At 41.3% G+C, this 21036-nt stretch overlaps 1 long non-coding RNA gene across 2 annotated transcripts in view; it reads left to right on the top strand.

Moving 5' to 3' along the window:
- LOC139759805 (uncharacterized) overlaps positions 1 to 16867 on the top strand; it is a 143929-nt gene extending 127062 nt beyond the window's left edge. For both annotated transcript variants that reach the window (XR_011715153.1, XR_011715152.1), the window contains 4 exons: positions 7957 to 8118; positions 11654 to 11765; positions 14378 to 14511; positions 16781 to 16867. This is a non-coding gene — a long non-coding RNA (uncharacterized lncRNA). The remainder of the gene's footprint in view (positions 1 to 7956; positions 8119 to 11653; positions 11766 to 14377; positions 14512 to 16780) is intronic.
- Positions 16868 to 21036: the final 4169 nt, after the last annotated feature.

The following is a 21036-nucleotide window of genomic DNA, read 5'->3' as shown; positions in this document are numbered from 1 at the left end:
TTTCATCATCCTGGCTGCCACTTCAGTCTGGGAGTTTCACTTCTGGCCGCTGTAATTCGTCCACCTATGCTTCATTATGGTTAACCCTTACCAGGAAGTAAGAAAACGTGAGCAGACGTGAGATTTCTTTGAGCGGGCGCTAAGAACGCGCGATCATGCGCCGCTTGCCCCCGATCATGGCCATATGACAACATCATTCCACCACCAAAACTTATCCCAGGTCGCCTCTTTCTCAGCTACATTTTCAGCAATATTTTCGGTGGTTAATCTAGTGTATCTGCACATCATGTTCAGCATATATGGTGAAGTATCGGTAAGGCCCATGAGGCATTTGTGGATCAAGATCGTTTGGTTTATGATAATGTCCATTCCGAATATCTCATTGCTTCCTGACGACCACTTCCCCATTCCATCTCGTTGGTGATGGGACTGTCGAGTCTTCCACTGCAAAATCACTCGTAATATTTTCATTCAGTTCCCTGCATATTCTTAGATATCTTATACAACTCATACATCTAGGTCCCTGCTCCTGATTGTCTTCTTTGTAATTTACAATTTACTGCTGATGAGTTTTTGGAAAAGTTTTGTATTTTCTCTTGACCACAATACTCTCCTCAAAGTCTCCTTGTCCTCCTTTCTTATCTTATTATATTTGTTCCTTGCTTTGTCATATGTGCCGTACAGATGTTGGCTGGCTGGAGTGCCGCATATATCTTTATCACACATTATCTTGAAGCTACTTTACTTTCTCGCGTGATACTGAACACTACCTCACTCTTTCTTAATCTTTACTTTCTGTTAGATGCTCATGTTCTCACCCCATAACTGTAAATCTCAAAGAGCCTTTTACCACAGTGGTTCCTGTTTTCTAAACCCTTTCCTAGTCTTTATTTACTACAGAAATTGTAGGTTTTGTGTATTGTCCGCAATTATGTCTCCCCTTCATGGCCCTGTTTCATCTCTGTTCTTTTGATATTCTCATCTACCACATGATCAAATGTGAGAATTATGTGATCGCTTTTCCCAGTTCGTGTAACATATATTGTATTCTCAGTGTCCGTACTAATATGTGTGAGGATGAGCTCCAGTAATGATGTGTGCTAATCTCAGTAATTCGTGTGTGTTCATGCAACATGCTGGTGTAAGATATCTGCTTGTACACACACACACACACACACACACACACACACACACACACACATACTGAACCTGTATCTCCATGACTTCCAGTTAACATGAGAATTCAGATGACCATTCTTTCTCTTCATGATTGGAATCGATCATTTATTATTTTAATATCTCAGAATGGTGCATGTTTTACCATCCTATTGTTGCTTCACTGTTATCATCGTACTTTCATTTTGGATCGTGAAGAATCTTTGGAGGATTATGTATATATCAACGTCATTATGCTTTTCTTTCCTACAATTACTATTTCCATTATGTGTTGTTACCTCATTAACAGGGCCAAAACTCCTCCTCCCTTGTTGTCATCTGCTGCCCTCCATGCTGTCGTGCACTACTCTGGACAGAATAGTGGGAGTTTTTTCTTCTGTTGCGTAAACTTTGTACCAACAATTCCAACAGTATCAACTACGTTATCCCTTTATTCGACCTTTACATCTTAACTCTGTCATTTACCTCTAATGCATATATATACATTACTTTCAGCCTGATATTGTCATCAGATAACATTCCTGTCGTCTCTGAGGCTCTGGTAGGTATTGGCGTTCCCACCTCTGACCTCATTTGAGGTCTCTCAGTTCTAGTCTTCTGACTGTACTCTTAACTTCATTCCCTGTCTAACCTTGGTTTGTCACGTTCGCTCAATACCCAACTGAATTCCAACTTGTTAACAAGTTTCTTATCGTAAGTACTACCTCCTGAATAGAACACGCCAAAACGAACCGAACCACAAATGGTCGTCGAGCTAGTCCTGATCGTAACAGCCAATTGTCCTTTTTTTCATCACATTAATTGCGTGTGGCAATTGTGTAGCATCTAGGATACTTTTGATTATCTCCATGTTCTCATCTGTTTATTCTTTATCTGGTGTGTGATCCAATACAAAACCAATCAATGATTTGCATATATCGACGACCTCTTGGCTTATCAATCTTTATAATTTTGGTGTCACTCACTTTACGACAAAGTGCCCCTGTCCTTCTGGAGAATCTCTCTCGTTTTACTACCGAACACTGATCTCTGCGCTTTGCACATTTCTGTACTTAATGTCTACTATACCATAAAGTTTCCATATTGTTCCACCTGACAGTTGATATTATTCTTTCTACAGCTTCACTCAATTTTCTATGCACCTCTTGTTTCTGTCCCTCGGCTTCAGTGTTCATGCTCTAAACCTGTTGACCAGACCCAAAAACTGCACCCCCGTTTTTGCCCACTATTCTGAATAGTTTCTGTACTCTGTATCATGAGCACTTCCTATTATTCAACAGCCTTTAGGGTAAACTACAGTAGATCCTCCTGACATTTTTTTTGCTCTTTATTCATTCTACTTTCTGTTGCTAAAGTCCTATTCTGAATTGATTCTGTGTGTGTAGTTACGTAATTGATTCTGTGTGAGTGTAGTTACGTAATTGATTCTCTGTGAGTGTAGTTACGTAATTCTTTGCACTGTACTGGGAGGGAGACTCACACTCGTGGGGCCTCATATCTTGTGTGATTATAATTTGTGATTGCTATTTGCGCGCTACGAGGAGAGAGTTTTACTCTCGTGTTGACCCGTCTCTTAGCCTTGTATCTATGCACGTAAAAGATAGTTGGTCAGAAAATGGAAAAATAGTAATACATTTCGACTATTGTGGTCCGAACGGATCGAAGCGAGATCGGTTCGAGTGGTTTGGTGTTTCGACTTCCACGAGCGTTACTGCTTCACAAGTTCACATGCTGGTGGTCGGCTATTTTGTCAGTCACTCCTGGTGTGTGCAGACGTACGACCACTCCATCGTGACGACTCCATGACAATGGAGAGCTGGAACCATGAGGAGGCAACACCATACGAGGAAGAAACTAATCGTAAGAAATATACTTCATGGCGTCTTGTTAGGAATATGATAAATACGACTTTAGGGTATGACTGGCGTGATCTTTTGACATGAAGTAGGAGGATTAGGTCGAAGCATCATACTCCAAGGGCCATATCTTCGTGAAGCAGGAGTTAGCAGTATTCAGCGATGTTCTCTTTTTATTTGGTGGATGTCAGAAGCCGTATTGTGTAGATTGATAATGTATAGCATAAGGAGTAATATAGCGGTTTTAGAAATTCTTAACTGTTTATCACCTTAAATTTGGCGCAGATCTAGGAAGCTTCACGTTCATCATCCATAACTAAAATCGGCATTTTCGTCCATATTTGCCTTTACTGAATGGCATGAAAATTAATTCAAAAGTGTAGTATGATTAATATGTGATGACCCAACTTGTGATATGTGGCATTAAGTTTAACAGTCAAGTGGTTTTTATTGGTGGATGTACGATCAGTGTAGTAAATTATGTAACCTGTAGTTACGGTCTAGGTAGAAGCATATTATTGGATGTATTATAATCTGTGGATAATATGGTACATCTGAATATTCCAACATGGTTAGTATTTTCAAAATAGCTGACCTTTTCAAGATGGCTGACGCTTTCAAGATGGCTACCTTTTTCAAGATGTCCGCCACCACTGAACTTTGGAAGTTATCTTTTGGTTAAAAGGCAAAATCAGATCCATTTGTTAAAGCTATTTATAGGTAGTATCCTTCCTCCATATCCCCAGCAGGTGTATGTGAGTTATCCTAGGAACACTGTGCGTGGTCTGTGCCGTGACTTCGGAAAGCCCATGTTGGCTCGGCGTCTGAAGCAAAGATGTGTGCCGCAACGCATTGCTCCGCGTTTTCTTCCATATTTAGATATTTTTTTCTTTAATAGACAATTATAGCCATTTGTTCATAGACTCACACGATGTATGAGAGATATAATCAACTATATTTCTGATTACTGGATAGTAATACGTGATTCATGGTCGTTTCCTAACAGCGTTGATATGTTAAAAACTGATCATTCCTAGAGTGAACAGGATTTTTGGATACTACATAACCATCCGTTTCCATTGGTCCTGAGAATCAGAGATAGAAGACTCCATCCACATCTTCGATTAAGCGAGTCTTGAGACTTGTGTCTGCAACTGTGTGAAGGGTCAGAACAAAGTCTTAAGGGTTTGTGATGAGGTTTTGATAGCTACGACGGGATCAGTGGATACCTTCACTACTTATGGTCGCCTCAAAATTGTCATATATGTACAGGACACATTTGTAAGGTAAAGAAGGATATAAGGTGTGTGTAAACTCACTGGCTCGTATATTCATAAGTCCAGGGATTTTGTTTTAGATTGTAACTCGAGTTTGATTGCCTCCGTGATTCAGCATCATTACATTCGACCTCAGGGGTTTATGGTTCACGGAACTTTAGATTTTACATTTAATTTCTTTATTATAATTTGTATTGAGTAAAACAGTATGTTAGATATGATAATTAGTAATGTAGTCGGTAGTTGGTCACAAGGTGAAAATAGTGATACATTTCGAGTACTGTGGTCTGGACGAATCGAATCCAGGTCGTTCAAGTGGTTTGGTGTTCCGAATTCCACCAGCCTTCAAGCTTCACGGCCGGATAGGTAGCCACTTTGTCAACTGGGGCCAGGTTGTGTGAAACGCTACCTCGTTAGTTTGGATACTTGTGAAGATCCTAGATGGATTGGTATGATGTAATTATAACCTTAGAAAAGTGGCCTTGTACATTGGTAAATCTACGTCATAGATCTGTGTAAGACACTTAAGAACAATGTAATGATATTGATGAAATGGCTTTAGTGATGAACCTCGTCAGGTTTGATAGTGGTGAAGATTCTAGATGGAATGAAGTGGCGTGTGATTGTAGAAAAGTGGCCTCGTCCGCCATAGATCTATGTAATACGCGAAGAACAATGAATAAATGAAAGACCCTCGTAATGTGATGGACCATTTGCTGGAAGATGGAGTTGCGATATACACTTTGTTGACGCTGAACTTGGCGCTGTAGAAGTTTGAGGATGGGGAGTGTGAAGGATGAGGAGACAACACCTTGCAAGGAGAGGACGAATGATGAGAGTATACGTCAAGGCGTTTGTTGTGTGGTAAGAAAAACTACGATCCCAAGGATATGATTGCACAGTCCTTTGACATGACCCGGAAAGGATCAGGTCAGCCCATCATGCAGTAAGGGCTTGACCTCCGTGAATTAAGGGTTAAGAGGTTCTCAGAGAAATGTTTTGGGTTGATTTGAATACATTTTCTGGGTATCCAGAAGCTATGTTGTATACATTGGTAAGGTGTTGTTTGGATGAAGGTAACATTTTTAGAAATTCTTGAATGTTGTTTCCCTTATGTTCAATGCATGTCCCAAAAGCTTCAATTCTTTTTTTAATTGTTTTATTACTTTCGGACAACCAGAGAATTTTGTTAGGTTAGGTTTGTTTTTGTCCCATATGGTTTTTGATGGATTTTTGAACGATTCTGACCTTCATTTCTGTCGCAAGCCACTCCTTTCTATGAATTACCCAACCAAAACCCCGGTTCCTACCGTGGCTCTTCCATCAGCGTTGGATAAAGGAGGTATGTCTCGAACGGTAGTGATTTGCTGTGTGAATGATGGTCAGAATCGTACAAAGCATCATTGGAAAAGCATAATTTCAACCTCCAAACAAACAGGTCGATGTCCGACCCTGTAATTTTACCGATAATTACTCTTATTTTAGTATAATTGGTGGATTAAGGAGAGATGGGTGGTTATTAGTGTATATGTACATGGACACGAGAGGAGAGAGAGAGAGAGAGAGAGAGAGAGAGAGAGAGAGAGAGTGGGGGGGGGGGGTGAGGGTTGTGACGGAAGCTGAGTATGTCAGCAGCAGTTATATTTCGGGTTATTGGAATGAGTAATGTGGAGGTTGAGGGTATGATAGTTGGGTGGTACACGTAGGGTATGCAACGATGTGAGTTGAAATGAAAAGTTTGTAAAATTGTCTGATGAAATAGGACTGGTAACAGGGAAGGAGGGGCATACATAAACGTACATGGTAGAGGAAAGACGGTAAACTGGTATCATTGGATTACGGACTAAGTGATAGGCGTGCAAAGAGAGACGTTTGGATATGATTGTGCCAAAAGTGGCAGCTGGTGGGATGTTTGATCGTTACATAGTGGAGGCGGGGGTGAAGATATGTAGAGGCATAATGAAAAGAGGAAATGATAAGGATGATAAAAGTGAGCTTGGAAAAAAAGGCTTCTGAATACGTACTAGGAGAGAATGTGTGTAGAACGGCAAAAGATGAGAGTAAAGGAAGCAAGAGGATTGGATTAGGAGTGGGAAGCCTTTAGGAAAGCAGCGCTAGCATGTGTAAGAGAAGTGTACAGCATGCAGAAAGTGAGAAAGGGTAGTGAGTAGTGGGAATGACGAAGTTAAGTTGCTGTTGGAAGAGAAGAGAGGTGTGCGAAGGTTACTTAGAGGTAAGGAGGGCTAGTGATCAGACGTAGAAGAGAAAGTGGCGGGGTCGCATAAAGACCATCACTTTGCTCACGAAAGCGCTAGCCTAGTAAACATGTGACACCGGCGACTGAAACCTTAGCTCCGTTAAGCGGCCGATCCAGTATAAGCCACTTAACAGCTGAGAGTAGGGGGTTTGGACACCCAAGCTTGCTTACTGGTTTAGCCGTGCAACTGCTAAAGGCTTGTCCAAGGGCCGATACGCAGCGGCAGCTTCCATCACCTGACCGCGGTCCTCTGCTGCTTACGGGCGGCAGTACTGCGTGAAACCTTCCGAGACGTCTACCCTTGTCACGGGTTTTCGTTTCGTGGCGTCCGTTACGGCATAAAAAAGTCCCCTCGGAAACAGCGTACCAGCCACTGTTGGTATGTCGGGTGCCAACAGAAGCCAAGGGAGAGCGGCTGATGACCGCTTTCCCACTTGCCCGCATTGTGGGGCCACCATTGCCAGCTTTCGGGGCAGGCACATGCCATCTTTCACCAGGAGTTGGCAACACGGCACGTCCTCTCTAAGGCAATATGGTCAGACGAGGAGATAGAGCTCCTCTCAAGGGCAGAGTCAGCGATGACAGCTGGTCTCTTTCTAGTGGCTGGCCAGAGCCTGAACCAGCGGTTGCAGGCTATTGTTCCTTGCCGGACGGTGGAGGCAATAAAGGGCCTCCGAAGGAAAGTGTCCTATAAGTTCCGCGTTCAGGAGATGATCATGGACGTTAACCCTAACCACAAGACCGGTGAAGGAGAGGTGGCGCGTAGTGAGTCGTATAGGAGACGTGTCCCAGCGACTCCCAGAAGGCGCGTGGGTGCTCACTACGGTGGGGAGGCTCCACTAGTACGGGAGAGGGGGGTTTCCCTCGATATGGGGAGGGGAGGGGGGAGTCTGCCGCTCCTTATGCAGAGTATCCAACGTTTGTTTACTGTCTCCGATGCTCCACGGGATCCCAACCCCATTCGTCTTTTCTATTGTCACGGAGACTGGTGTCCCATCTGGACACACTGAGGCCTGGCCTCACAACTCCAGTGTAGGCGAGGAAGTGCTAAATGCCGCCCTCGGACATTTGCACCAAGGGGACAGCCTCTCTGCCATGAGGGTGGCCACAGAACACGCCTGTGGTACACCCTCTGACCGCCAAGATCGCGGTGAGGGCGGACCAATACGACACACTAACGCAGGCAGTGGACCCCGAACGGACTGGACTCCTTTGCGCGGAAACCGTCTCCGCAGGGAGCAATACAATTGCAGTGCATTGGGTAACCTTCTGAAGACAGACGAGTCTGTATATTGTGTAATGTTTCTTAGTATGTTATGTTTTATTAGAAGTGTAGCGATTTTACATTTTGAGTTAGAAGACATGTAATTTACCTTGTTGGATGTTTCAGCTCGTGGATTTTTGTCTGGTGTGACGAGGATGAGACTCGACTACAGTATGAAGCATCCAGATCAAACTGAATCTCAGATGAGCCTACTGAACCATTTGATTACTGCAGTTAGTGTGCTGCAGGCAAGGCATCGGTAAATACTTTCCTTGCACCAACTTATCGGTGAGTTCATGAACTTGTGCTTTCAGGGAAACTGTATTGCATATAACAAGAAGTGTCTTTGTCCGTTGTGTATTTTTGAAGAAAAATATTTAATCAAAACACTGAATCAAAGCAGTAATATGGTGAACTTGGCTTAGCTACCACCCAGCTGATTTATCACATGAATATTTTCAAGGCTTTTGTATATTTCTTCCAATGGACAAAGCACTATATTTTGCATCTAAAGAAGATTGAATAGATAGTATGTGTAAGAAGTTAGAAAATCATGTTTTTGTGGGAGCATCTTTGAGTGGCAAAACTCACAGTGTATATGTTTTTAACGTAGTAAAAAGGAAGTTTAAGAAACATTTTTGTGGTGCACATAGCATCTTAAATCCAGTAAAGATAATGAACCATAGGTTGCAATACAAGGGAATTACATTATATATCAAACAGATTATCGATATCAATATGGATAGTTATTTTACAGTATTTGATATTCAGAGGTCATCATGGTTGTCTTAAAATATTCCCTCAAGGACGTAACATTAAGAAGCTGAGGATGGGTGAAGATGTTGACGATCAGTTTGAGTACTGTCGTTGCTGTGGCAAAAGCCAGTGGGAAGCTAGTGGTTAAATTGGAAGTGCAGAATTTGGAAAAGTGTCATAGATATCTAGGCCAGATTGCCCAAGCAGTTCTGAGAATTATCTTTTCAATGTGGATGAATGGAAAAATTCATTCTGCCATTAAAAACAAAGATTGAAACAGAAGGATATTGTGACAAGTTATTGTTAAATGAATTATGTATAGGCTTGATTATATTCATTTATTTTGCTTTGTCGCTGTCTCCCGCGTTAGCGAGGTAGCGCAAGGAAACAGACGAAAGAATGGCCCAACCCGCCCACATACACATGTATATAGATACACGTCTACACACGCAAATATACATACTTATACATCTCAATGTACACATATATATACACACACAGACATATACATATATACACATGTACATAATTCATACTGTCTGCCTTTATTTGTTCACATCGCCACCTCGAAAACATGGAATAACAACCCCCTCCCCCCCTCATGTGCGCGAGATAGCGCTAGGAAATACACCAAAGGCCCCATTCGTTCACACTCAGTCTCTAGCTGTCATGTAATAATGCACCGAAACCACAGCTCCCTTTCCACATCCAGGCCCCACACACTTTGCATGGTTTACCCTAGACGCTTCACATGCCCTGGTTCAATCCATTGACAGCACGTCGACCCCGGTATACCACATCGTTCCAATTCACTCTATTCCTTGCACGCCTTTCACCCTCCTGCATGTTCAGGCCCCGATCACTCAAAATCTTTTTCACTCCATCTTTCCACCTCCAATTTGGTCTCCCACTTCTCCTTGTTCCCTCCACCTCTGACACATATATCCTCTTGGTCAGTCTTTCCCCACTCAGTCTCTCCATGTGACCAAACCATTTCAAAACACCCTCTTCTGCTCTCTCAACCACACTCTTTTTATTTCCACACATCTCTCTCACCCTTACATTACTTACTCGATCAAACCACCTCACACCACATATTGTCCTCAAACATCTCATTTCCAGTACATCCACCCTCCTGCGCACAACTCTTTCCATAGCCCACGCTTCGCAACCATACAACATTGTTGGAACCACTATTCCTTCAAACATACCCACTTTTGCTTTCCGAGATAATGTTCTCGACTTCCACACATTCTTCAAGGCTCCCAGAATTTTCGCCCCCTCCCCCACCCTATGATTCACTTCCGCTTCCATGGTTCCATCTGCTGCCAGATCCACTCCCAGATATCTAAAACACTTTACTTCCTCCAGTTTTTCTCCATTCAAACTTACCTCCCAATTGACTTGACCCTCAACCCTACTGTACCTAATAACTTTGCTCTTATTCACATTTACTCTTAACTTTCTTCTTTCACACACTTTACCAAACTCAGCCACCAGCTTCTGCAGTTTCTTACATGAATCAGCCACCAGCGCTGTATCATCAGCGAACAACAACTGACTCACTTCCCAAGCTCTCTCAACCACAACAGACTGCATACTTGCCCCTCTTTACAAAACTCTTGCATTCACCTCCCTAACAACCCCATCCATAAACAAATTAAACAACCATGGAGACATCACACACCCCTGCCGCAAACCTACATTCACTGAGAACCAATCACTTTCCTCTCTTCCTACACGTACACATGCCTTACATCCTCGATAAAAACTTTTCACTGCTTCTAACAACTTGCCTCCCACACCATTTACTCTTAAAACCTTCCACAGAGCATCTCTATCAACTCTATCATATGCCTTCTCCAGATCCATAAATGCTACATACAAATCCATTTGTTTTTCTAAGTATTTCTCACATACATTCTTCAAAGCAAACACCTGATCCACACATCCTCTACCACTTCTGAAACCACACTGCTCTTCCCCAATCTGATGCTCTGTACGCGCCTTCACCCTCTCAGTCAATACCCTCCCATATAATTTACCAGGAATACTCAACAAACTTATACCTCTGTAATTTGAGCACTCACTCTTATCCCCTTTGCCTTTGTACAATGGCACTATGCAAGCATTCCGCCAATCCAACAACGCTCTCTGGCCATCTCTCCTACTTACATACGTATACTTATGTATATCTCGCTTTTTAAACCAGGTATTCCCAATCAACAGTCCTTCTTCAGCACACAAATCTACAAGCTCCTCACCATTTCCATTTACAACACTGAACACTCCATGTATACCAATTATTCCCTCAACTGCCACATTACTCACCTTTGCATTCAAATCACCCATCACTATAACCCGGTCTCGTGCATCAAAAGCACTAACACACTCATTCAGCTGCTCCCAAAACACTTGCCTCTCATGATCTTTCTTCTCATGCCCAGGTGCATATGCACCAATAATCACCCATCTCTCTCCATCAACTTTCAGTTTTACCCATATCAATCTAGAATTTACTTTCTTACACTCTATCACATACTCCCACAACTCCTGATTCAGGAGTAGTGCTACTCCTTCCCTTGCTCTTGTCTTCTCACTAACCCCTGACTTTACTCCCAAGACATTCCCAAACCACTCTTCCCCTTTACCCTTGATCTTCGTTTCACTCAGAGCCAAAACATCCAGGTTCCTTTCCTCACACATACTACCTATCTCTCCTTTTTTCTCATCTTGGTTACATCCACACACATTTAGACACCCCAATCTGAGCCTTCGAGGAGGATGAGCACTCCTCGCGTGACTCCTTCTTCTGTTTCCCCTTTTAGAAAGTTAAAATACAAGGAGGGGAGGGTTTCTGGCCCCCCGCTCCCGTCCCCTTTAGTCGCCTTCTACGACACGTGAGGAATGCGTGGGAAGTATTCTTTCTCCCCTATCCCCAGGGATAGGCTTGATAACCATGATAAATTCTAACTTTTCCTTGACATTCATACAAGGGAAGATTACAGATTACATTATCATGAGAAGGATCCACCAAATCACTTATTTTTTTTGTTTCGTTTTTCAGGGTGGCCAAGTGTGGATTCCATTGATCATATCCCACATAGATCCTGGCTGACCAACCTCGTCCCACCTTTATTTATGTTGTGTTGATGATGAACATGCTTCACCAGTGTCAGGTTTGTGATATGGCTGCTAACAACATTCATTTTCATTGCCTTATCTTGTACAGTTTGACAGTGAGACAGAGATCCTGTGTAAGAATGATGGATATGTTTGCTTGAATAGAGGGAACAGCTACAACTGGTGCTGTACACAATGTTTTGGTGATTAGCACATGTTGTCTGAGAATCGTCTCAAATGATGCTAAGATAATCCCTTCATTTGGTTGCACATTATGTAGAGATAATTCTATCATCATGATCACTTGTTTACAATATCATTGTACCATTTTCTTATATCTTTTTTAGTTTAATTACTTCTTTCTTGGTTTATCGGCTTCAATCTGTGACATGTAGTAAGGAAGTCATTCTTGTACTTTAATTTTATTCACAAAAGGACATTCAAGTTCAGTTTGTCTTGGTCTGTCTTGAGTACAGGTTTGGCAGATTTTTGAGTTGAAATATTAGTGGAGATTCTTTAGGACTAGTTACTTGTTTCTTTCATATACATGTAACTACTACTGAGAGAGCAACTGGCATACGCTTGATGTTCATCTACACCTTGTACATTTTGTTCATTCGTTACCATCAGTCATGAGAGACCTCTCTATTTTCTAATCTGGTGTAGCATCATAAATGATACTTAAAGTCTTTGTAGCAGCATCCTCACAACTTGAACTTTAGTAACAAACGAACCGAGTGTGGTAAGATCATGGCAATGTTTTATTCAGCCTTTGTGGGCTCGATGAGTCATCAAAGTAAAACCTCACCTTGGGACTTTTACCATGGCAGACGCCGTACGTTTTATTCAACGTATGCTGGCTCTAAGGGTCATTAAAGTAAAACATCACTTTGGGACTTTTATTTTAGCTAACGGAAGTCGATTTTGTTCAGCTTTTGTTTGACGACCCAATAGGTCGTCAAAGAAAAGCATATCTTTGGGACTTTTGTTCTGGCCAGACCATTCTAATTGGGTTTTTCAGGGCCCACGGTGCATCAGACTTATAGCTGCACTATAGGACTTTTTTTTTTCACTAGCGCCAGACCATTTTAATGGGGTTTTGCTTAAAGCTTCACTCTGGGACTTTGCTTCTGCATAAGGTGACTACGTCATCTGAAATCATTTAAACATGTTCACATAAATCAATGTTCCTTGCCTGCTGCATACCTTTATAAAAGCCACTTGATTTTTACATTATGATCTTACCCAAGATTCAATATATTACCTGTAATTATTCGTAAGAAACGAAAAGGGACTCTGTGGCATTTTAGATATAAGAATATGTTTAGTGAATAATTTGGCAGATCACAGAAGTGCCAAAATAAACTAGTGTCACCAAAAACTTTAGGAAAAAATGAAAAATAAGCTGTGGGTGATTTTGCTTTCGTCTTTTGCAACTTGCGCGAGATCTTCCACTAATTGTCGCGGTCGTGTTGACTGAATTTCAATTTTCGTGTTTACGTTGACCTAATCAAACAAACGACGTCACACCGCTATCTATTGAGCCAATCCAGCAGTTTACAAGCCGATGATCACAAGGTTTCATTTAGCTTCCCGTCATTCGAATGTATATTATATGATTTATGATAAAGGCTTGTGGAACACATCCTTTTAGCACGCTGAGCAGAGTTGCTGTGTTCTTATACCATGTCTTAACGTATGATCCCAGTCTAGTCATTTGCTACTTCTCTTGTGAATTTAAGAAAAGTTTGTTGGTCAAGATACTTGCTAATCTGTACGCTGATCTGCGGAAAGTTGCAATCTTACTTTCACTTGAGAATTAGACCGTCCAGGTACTGTCGTCTGAGGAAAGTTCCTATCCGAGACTTTGTCAATAACGTTTAGAGACGATTTTAAGTTGATTTTTACGTATCTGTAGTTAGTGCTTCACTGTTTACTGTGTCTTCAGCCATTGTTTTGTGATGTCTTCGGGGTTTCTTATGATTAATATTTTTTGTTTTTAGATGTTGAATGTAAGCCAGATTTTATACAGATTTATACCTGAAGAAATCCTCTCTTGCGCATGCTCAGCCAAAGTTTCTCTTTAGCGCATGCTCAGATTAAGCTTTACCTCTGGCGCATGCTCAGTGTAAGTTTTATCCTCTTGCGCATGCTCGGCCTGAAGTGACGCATGCGCAGATGTCTTGACTTTGATTTGCTTAGAATTAGTGGCGCGAAATAGCTCAGTGAGTGTGAAGGTAGATCCTTCAGTGTTCATGATTTAACGGTCAATATCCTTGAAGATCAGTGTCGGGGATATATCTCCTCGTAATAGTGCAGTGCAGTACTTGAACTTCAGGTGTCAATGAATTCGTTGTGACAAAATCATAAAGAAACATTCACCTCTATGGAGGCAAACTCTCGTTGCTTGATGAACTTGAATTCTGTGATTGTTTTTTTCTAGGTGATATGAGCAACTGTAGCAACTTTTTTTTGTGTGTTGACTTGTTCGAGTGGTTTAAGGTTGACGCCACATTTGTTTGCGAGGTAATTATACATCATTGCGAAGTGAGCTCTGAAAAGGTTGGAGATTCCGTACCATGATGTTAATGAAAGTAAATTTGGTAAGAAATCATACCATACTTACCTAGTGATGGAGGGACGGTAAGAAAATCATTTCCCTTTCCAGACTGAACCAATGAAACTGATGAAATTAGCAAAACTGGATTCATCGAGCAGCCGTAGTCATCTCCAGCTCCTCAATAGCAACTTGCCCATCACTGACCAACACTTCCACTGGAGCTCTATACTCGCCTCGATATGGTAAGTGATATCTCATTTTTGTTTTTCCTATATGGGGTCCGGGGTAGGAGCACCTTCCTGGAGTACGCAGAGGTAAACTAGGGGTAGGAGCCCTTGATTCATGGTCACGGGTCATCAGACTTAAAGCGTCAATTTGGGATTTTTCTTTTGGCTGACGCCATACAATCTTAATTGGGTTTTGTGGAACCCAAGGGTAGTCAAACTTGAGGCTTCCCTCTGGGACTCTTAGCTTACGCCAGACCTTTTCAATCGGGTTTTGTGTGGCCCAAAGGCTCTCAAACTTAATGTTTAACTCTGGGACTCTTGTTCTGGCTAACGGCAGCCCATTTATTTTGTTTTCCCAGGTTCCATGGGTCACCAGACTTAAAGACTTTCCTTAGGGACTTTTGTTCTAACTATATCCCTTATTAATCGGTTTTGCTGGGCCCACGAGTCGTCAAACTTACAGCTTCACTCTGGGACTTTTCTTATGCATGAGGTGACTACGCCATCTGAAATCATACATGTTCCCATGAATTAATGTTACTTTTATAGAAGTCAGTTTTTGCTTGAAAATCCCTTTACCCCAAGCTTCAAGCTGTCATCTTAACTATTCGTAAGAAACGAAGAGGGACTTTCTGGATTTGTGTATGATTTGCTTAATGGATAATTTTACAGATCACAAAAGTGCCGAGTTTAGCTAGAGAGTTACTGAAACATTTGTGGATGTTATAAAGTTTAATGTTTGACTCCTGCCTGGTTGCCACTGGCCTCGTATAAATAGTAATATTTTCAATGATCAATGAATCATCACCCATCAGCACTTTCAGACCTTCATGATCCTCATATTTGAATAAGGTTCTAACATGATGCTTTATCTAGAACTGTATTATTGTATGAACGGAATGATAACCTCCCTTAACCTTAAGACATGAAAAATAAGTTGTGGGTGATTTTGTTTTCGTCTTTTACAAGTGGCATTTGCGTGAGATCTTCCACTGATTGTCACGGTGGTTACGTTGACCTAAACAAACAGACGACGTCACATCACTACTTTATGCCGATCCAGCAGTTAAAAAGCCAATGATCACAAGGTTTCATTTAGTTTCCTATCGTTCGTATATACAGTTTTTGATTATAGTTAAAGACTTGTGGTGCAAATCTTTGCACGTAGAACAAAGTTGCTCTGTTCCCATACCATGTCTTCATGTATGGTCGAAGTTTGATAATTTGCAACTTCTCTTGTGAATTTTAGAAAAGTTGTTGGTCAAGATACTTGTTAATCTGTACGCTGATCTGCGGAAAGTTGCGATCTAACCTGCACTTGAGAATGACTGTCGTCTGAGGAAGGTTCCTATCCGAGACTTTCTCAATAATGTTTAGAGACGATTTTAGGTTGATTTTCATATATCTGTAGTCAGTACTTCACCATTTGATGTATTTTTCACCATTGTTTTGGGGAATCTTATAATTAATATTCTTTTTTTTTTCAAACTATTCGCCATTTCCCGCGTTAGCGAGGTAGCGTTAAGAACAGAGAACTGGGCCACTGAGGGAATATCCTCACCTGGCCCCCTTCTCTGTTCCTTCTTTTGGAAAATTAAAAAAAATTGAGAGGGGAGGATTTCCAGCCCCCCGCTCCCTCCCCTTTTAGTCGCCTTCTACGACACGCAGGGAATACGTGGGAAGTATTCTTTCTCCCTATCCCCAGGGATATTTTGTTTTTAGATGTTGAATTAATCCTGAGTATATACAGATTTGTACAGGAAGAAATTCTCTTTTGCGCATGCTCAGGCAAAGTTTCTTTTTCGCGTACGCCCAGAGTAAGCTTCACCTGTGGCGTATGCCCAGATAAGATTCACCCCCGTGCGCATGCTCAGTGCAAGATTTACCTCTTGCGCATGCTCGGCCTGAAGTGACGCATGCACAGATGTCTGTTGACTTTGATTTGCGTAGAATTAGTGGCGCGAAATAGCTCAGTGAGTGTGAAGGTAGATCCTTCAGTGTTCATGATTTAACGTTCAATATCCTTGAATATCGGTGTCGTGAATATCTCTCCTCGTAATGGTGCAGTGCAATACTTGAACTTCAGGTGTCAATGAATATATCATAGAATTCGTTATGACAAAATTATACAGAAACATTTACTTTTATGGAGGCAAACTCTCGTTGCTTGATGAACTTGAATTTTTTTCTCTTTTTTTCTGGGTGATATATGCAAATGTGTCAACTTGTTAGTGTGTTCACTAATTCGAGTGGTATAAGGTTGACGCATTATCTTCCTCCCCAGATGACGAGTCATCTGTAACTCGTCAGTAGCAAATTGCCCATCGCTGACCAACGCCTCCACCGGAGCTCTGTTATCATCTCGTTAAGGCAAGTTATATTTTCATTTTTTTTTTCCTATATGGGGTCCGGGGAAGGCTGCGCCCTACTGGAGTAGGTAGAAGTAAATTAGAGGTAAGAGCCATTTGATTTGGGGGTCAGGTCTGTTTATGTCCAGACCGCTGCCCTCAGGTTGGCATATCTTCACGATTGTTTTGACTAAAGCATCTCATCACTGGCATTTTGTTCCAGAACTTGTTTAGACTACACTGGAAGGATTGGACAGAATTACTGATATCAACGATTCCTTCAGTGGATGTATTGAATTACATCCCCATTTTTTGTTGTTGTCATTGAGTGATCTCCCGTACCTTCACAGTCACCTGATTTTACTACGCAACATAATCCTTTATCGCAATAGCTATTCAATATTTGATACACCTCCACCATATCACATTTTTGGTATCTGTATGCCAGGGTTAATAGATTTTGTTTGTAAACTTGTAAGACTGCGTTTAGGGAGCCAGTTTCTTCAGTTGCCCATCTCTCTTCATCTTCACTAATTATTTTCTTATATAAATGTCATTACTTATAGGAACACTAGATAGAATAAGACTCAATGTGGGGATCTCCCAAGAGCTTTGAAAAGTAGCAAGATATATTCGCCCAAGCATCATGTTCTCTTGATTCCTATTATCTTCTTAGCATTGTTGACCCTGGCATAGATACACGCGTCAAAAGACAGCTGGAATCCATGTGGACTCCAGTATCCTTTTCAGGCTTAACTTTTTTTTTTTTTTAGCGCACGTGGGCCTCGTATTCTTGTTGTGCGAGTCCTGCATATAGTATGGATGAACTACTTTTGCTACCATTCTATTGGTGATACTTTTCATTGATGTAGATTAAATCATAGTTGCCAGTATAGTCACCCGCCTGCTGTACAGTATTTATGTCTCTGTAATTCTAACGATTTATTGGTTCATCATCAAAGAAAATTGCGTGACTTAAGAATGCTAAGGAAATCGACGACGTGTGTTGCAAACAGGAGGATGCCAGTTACAACCGGCCTATGATTCGTGGTTACCATAATCATAATCGTAACACTGTTTACACTGAGAGATTTTTGGTTATTGGGTGATCTCTTTTTTTCACAGATAAGCGAGATATGCCTTTGCAATGCTACGGTACTTTATTATTTCAAAAGAAGCGTCTGACGACGAAAGTGTATAAGGTAAAAACATGATATTCTTGGGTGATTTCCATCAGGAATAGGTGATTTTGCCATTTCCAAGCATTTCTTTTTTCTTATTACCCGCAACTATCTTCAGTAACGGTTGCTCACTTTAAGGGCGCCTCTATGTTCAGTTCCTACCTTGCAGGTGTGTTAATATCCAGTAAACATAATGACAAGAGATCGACATTTTCCCAGCCTTATCGTTGTCGGAAGATGCCACGTTGGCCTCTTCATACAGATTATCGTTGTCCATGTTGGGATCAGGTATACTTCTCTGGATAGACGTTTTGGTTTTCATACGATTCCCATTTACATTTTTAGTTTACTTAGATATTTTACATAGTAGGTAGTTGTAGGTAATCAGCCACCGACCAGGGAGGTATATTACCAGTACCACCCGCCTGGGTATCGGGAGAGTTAGTGACGGCTGCGTAGCGAACCAGCACTTCAGTGGTTGTCAAGTTTTACTCCTCTGACTCAGTTCGTGGTCTTTTCTTTCTACCTCACCCACACGTGGACTACTGGCATTCTTCTCGCAAACATACAATCTCTCCTTATCATACATAACACTTAACAACACGACTCGCACAGCTCTTTTTTAACCATGATTTTCCTGCGGTGAGTACTACGTAATAGCCTTGCCTTTTTGGCAAAATGGTACGAGCAATAGATAGTAAAGGTAGGTAGGAACATTTGGGCAGGAACATTAGATAGAAACATTAGGTAGAAGTAGTAAGTTGGAGCAATAGGTAGAAGTAGTCAGTAGGAACATAATGTAGGAGCTTTTGCAAATAGGGCGCTAGAGTTGCCCTCTGCCAGTGGCCTGTTAAAGGTGAGGCACTAAAGGCTAAGAAGCGGCACTGGGATTCACTAGTTATGGAGATTCTCTTGCCGTGGCTAGCTAGCCCCACGAGGGAGTTGTATTTGGAACAGGTGTCAGAGATATAGATAAGTATTTCCTTTACATCGTTCCTTGGAATCTTCCTCCTCAGGGATCTGACTTTGTTCTTAAATTTTACTTACTCCTTGAGACAAACCTCAGTTGTTTCAGTGTACTTTTCCCCAGTTTCGAGCTTGTTTTCGAACCTAAGATCCGTGAGAAAAGAGTGTATGTGTTCTTTACATGTCCTGACTTGACTCATCCTTCCGGGGATTCGTCTACCTACACAGCAGTCGACATCTAGATTACGGTGGCTAGCTAGGGGCTCGTCCCAATCAAAGGAAGGAATACTTTCATTGTCATGTGATCTCCCTTGCCGGAATACGTTATCGTCATCGTTATATTAGAAGTTATGTTTATCAAAGAATTGTAGGAGAGCATGATCACATTTGTCCAGGTGAGGAGATCAAGCTGTCATGTCATCCAATACATCCTGCTCCTCCACCTCCTCACTTGAGGTCCAGTACATGGGGCTCGTTGTTCACTCTACAGTAAGCTGGGGTCGTCACCATATGCTGATACATGATACTGATTCTTCCAGTATATTAGTCATTGGTGGGATTCCCTTCTCTACTGCTCCCTTTCCATCGGATTTATCTTGGGTTTATTCTCATGATATGGACAAGTTATTAGAACTTTTATACAAACATCCAAACGATAATTCATCTTTATGAATTCCAGTCTTTGCCCATACTTTTGCCCAATCTTCCTGTATTAGAGTGTGTCTCCAACTCTTAAGGTTTGATATTCTTGCCTAATTTCAACAATACCATTCAACCCATGTCATCCTCGCTGTTGCAGTGAAACATTTGAATTGTCTTAAGTTCATATTGTGTCAGACATGCCATTTTCACATCTTGGTTTGCTTATCTTCTTCAGCTCTTCAAGGTGTTTGATCCATCATCTTAATTCTTTCTCAGAATCCACTTCACTTACATCAGAAGGGAATCTGCTTTGGTAAATGAACACCTAAAAGTAGAAAGGTTATTCTTATTACATATAGTATAATTCTCACCAATGGTATTGTTCTTCACTGGTAACTCCCTCTTGGGAGTCTCTAGATGTTATCGATCCATGGTAGAGCTGTTACCGAACACAGGAAGTACATCTTGTCCTTCGCTTGCAATGCTCTACTAGAAGTAACCACTTATCTTCTTGTCTTACTTAGTCATGTCCTGGCTGATGACAGTACCCGTAGAAGAAGTACTTTTAGCTATTTCATGTGGATGTTTTAAGATCAACTGCTTCTCCTCATACATGTTCAGAGCAACAATCATTGCCTTTATACATCAGATATCTTCCCCAATCTTACGATTCGGTCAAAATGGTTATTCTCACTGTTTATCATTAACTCATTGCAAGTAAATTTCCAAATTCATTTAGGTCTTGCTCTTTCCTTTGCTGTTAATCGTATGCTATATACTTGGAAAAAGTGTGTTTACCTGTTTGCCCACTTGGAAAGGGATTTTAGAAAATTGGTCCCATGTTGTATCTCTAGTCAATCCTACTACTGATGCTTATCTATTGTTCAGTGAATTCCCTGATTCTTGGTCCACTCCTCCAGTACTCAGTTTACTGTAGAAAGATTTCTCTACATCACTACACAATCTACTGCTAAGTTTCTCTCATCCTCTGGCTCATCGTATGGATGTCTGAACTCTATTTTTCCACAGTCAGATTTCCGGTCCCCACTCAATTCAGTTAGTCAGTTTTAAAAATTATTGATAAATCCTTATGTAAATGTCATAACTGGTGGGAATACTAGATAGGATAAGCAAACTCAGTGTGGGGTCTCCCAAGAGTTTTAGAACTATCAAATATATTCGTCCAAATGTTATGTTCTCATGTTTCCAATTATGATTTAGCAGTGTTGACCGAGGTATATATATATATATATATATATATATATATATATATATATATATATATATATATATATATACCTTGTGTGAGGAAGTACCAGGAGAGACTGAGTACAGAATGGAAAAAGGGTGAGAACAAAGGACGTAAGGGGAGTGGGGGAGGAATGGGATGTGTTTAGGGAAGT

This window comes from Panulirus ornatus, chromosome 3, assembly GCF_036320965.1.
Source record: "Panulirus ornatus isolate Po-2019 chromosome 3, ASM3632096v1, whole genome shotgun sequence".
NCBI classification, from domain to species: domain Eukaryota; kingdom Metazoa; phylum Arthropoda; class Malacostraca; order Decapoda; family Palinuridae; genus Panulirus; species Panulirus ornatus.
This window is presented reverse-complemented; position numbering and strand designations above follow the sequence as displayed.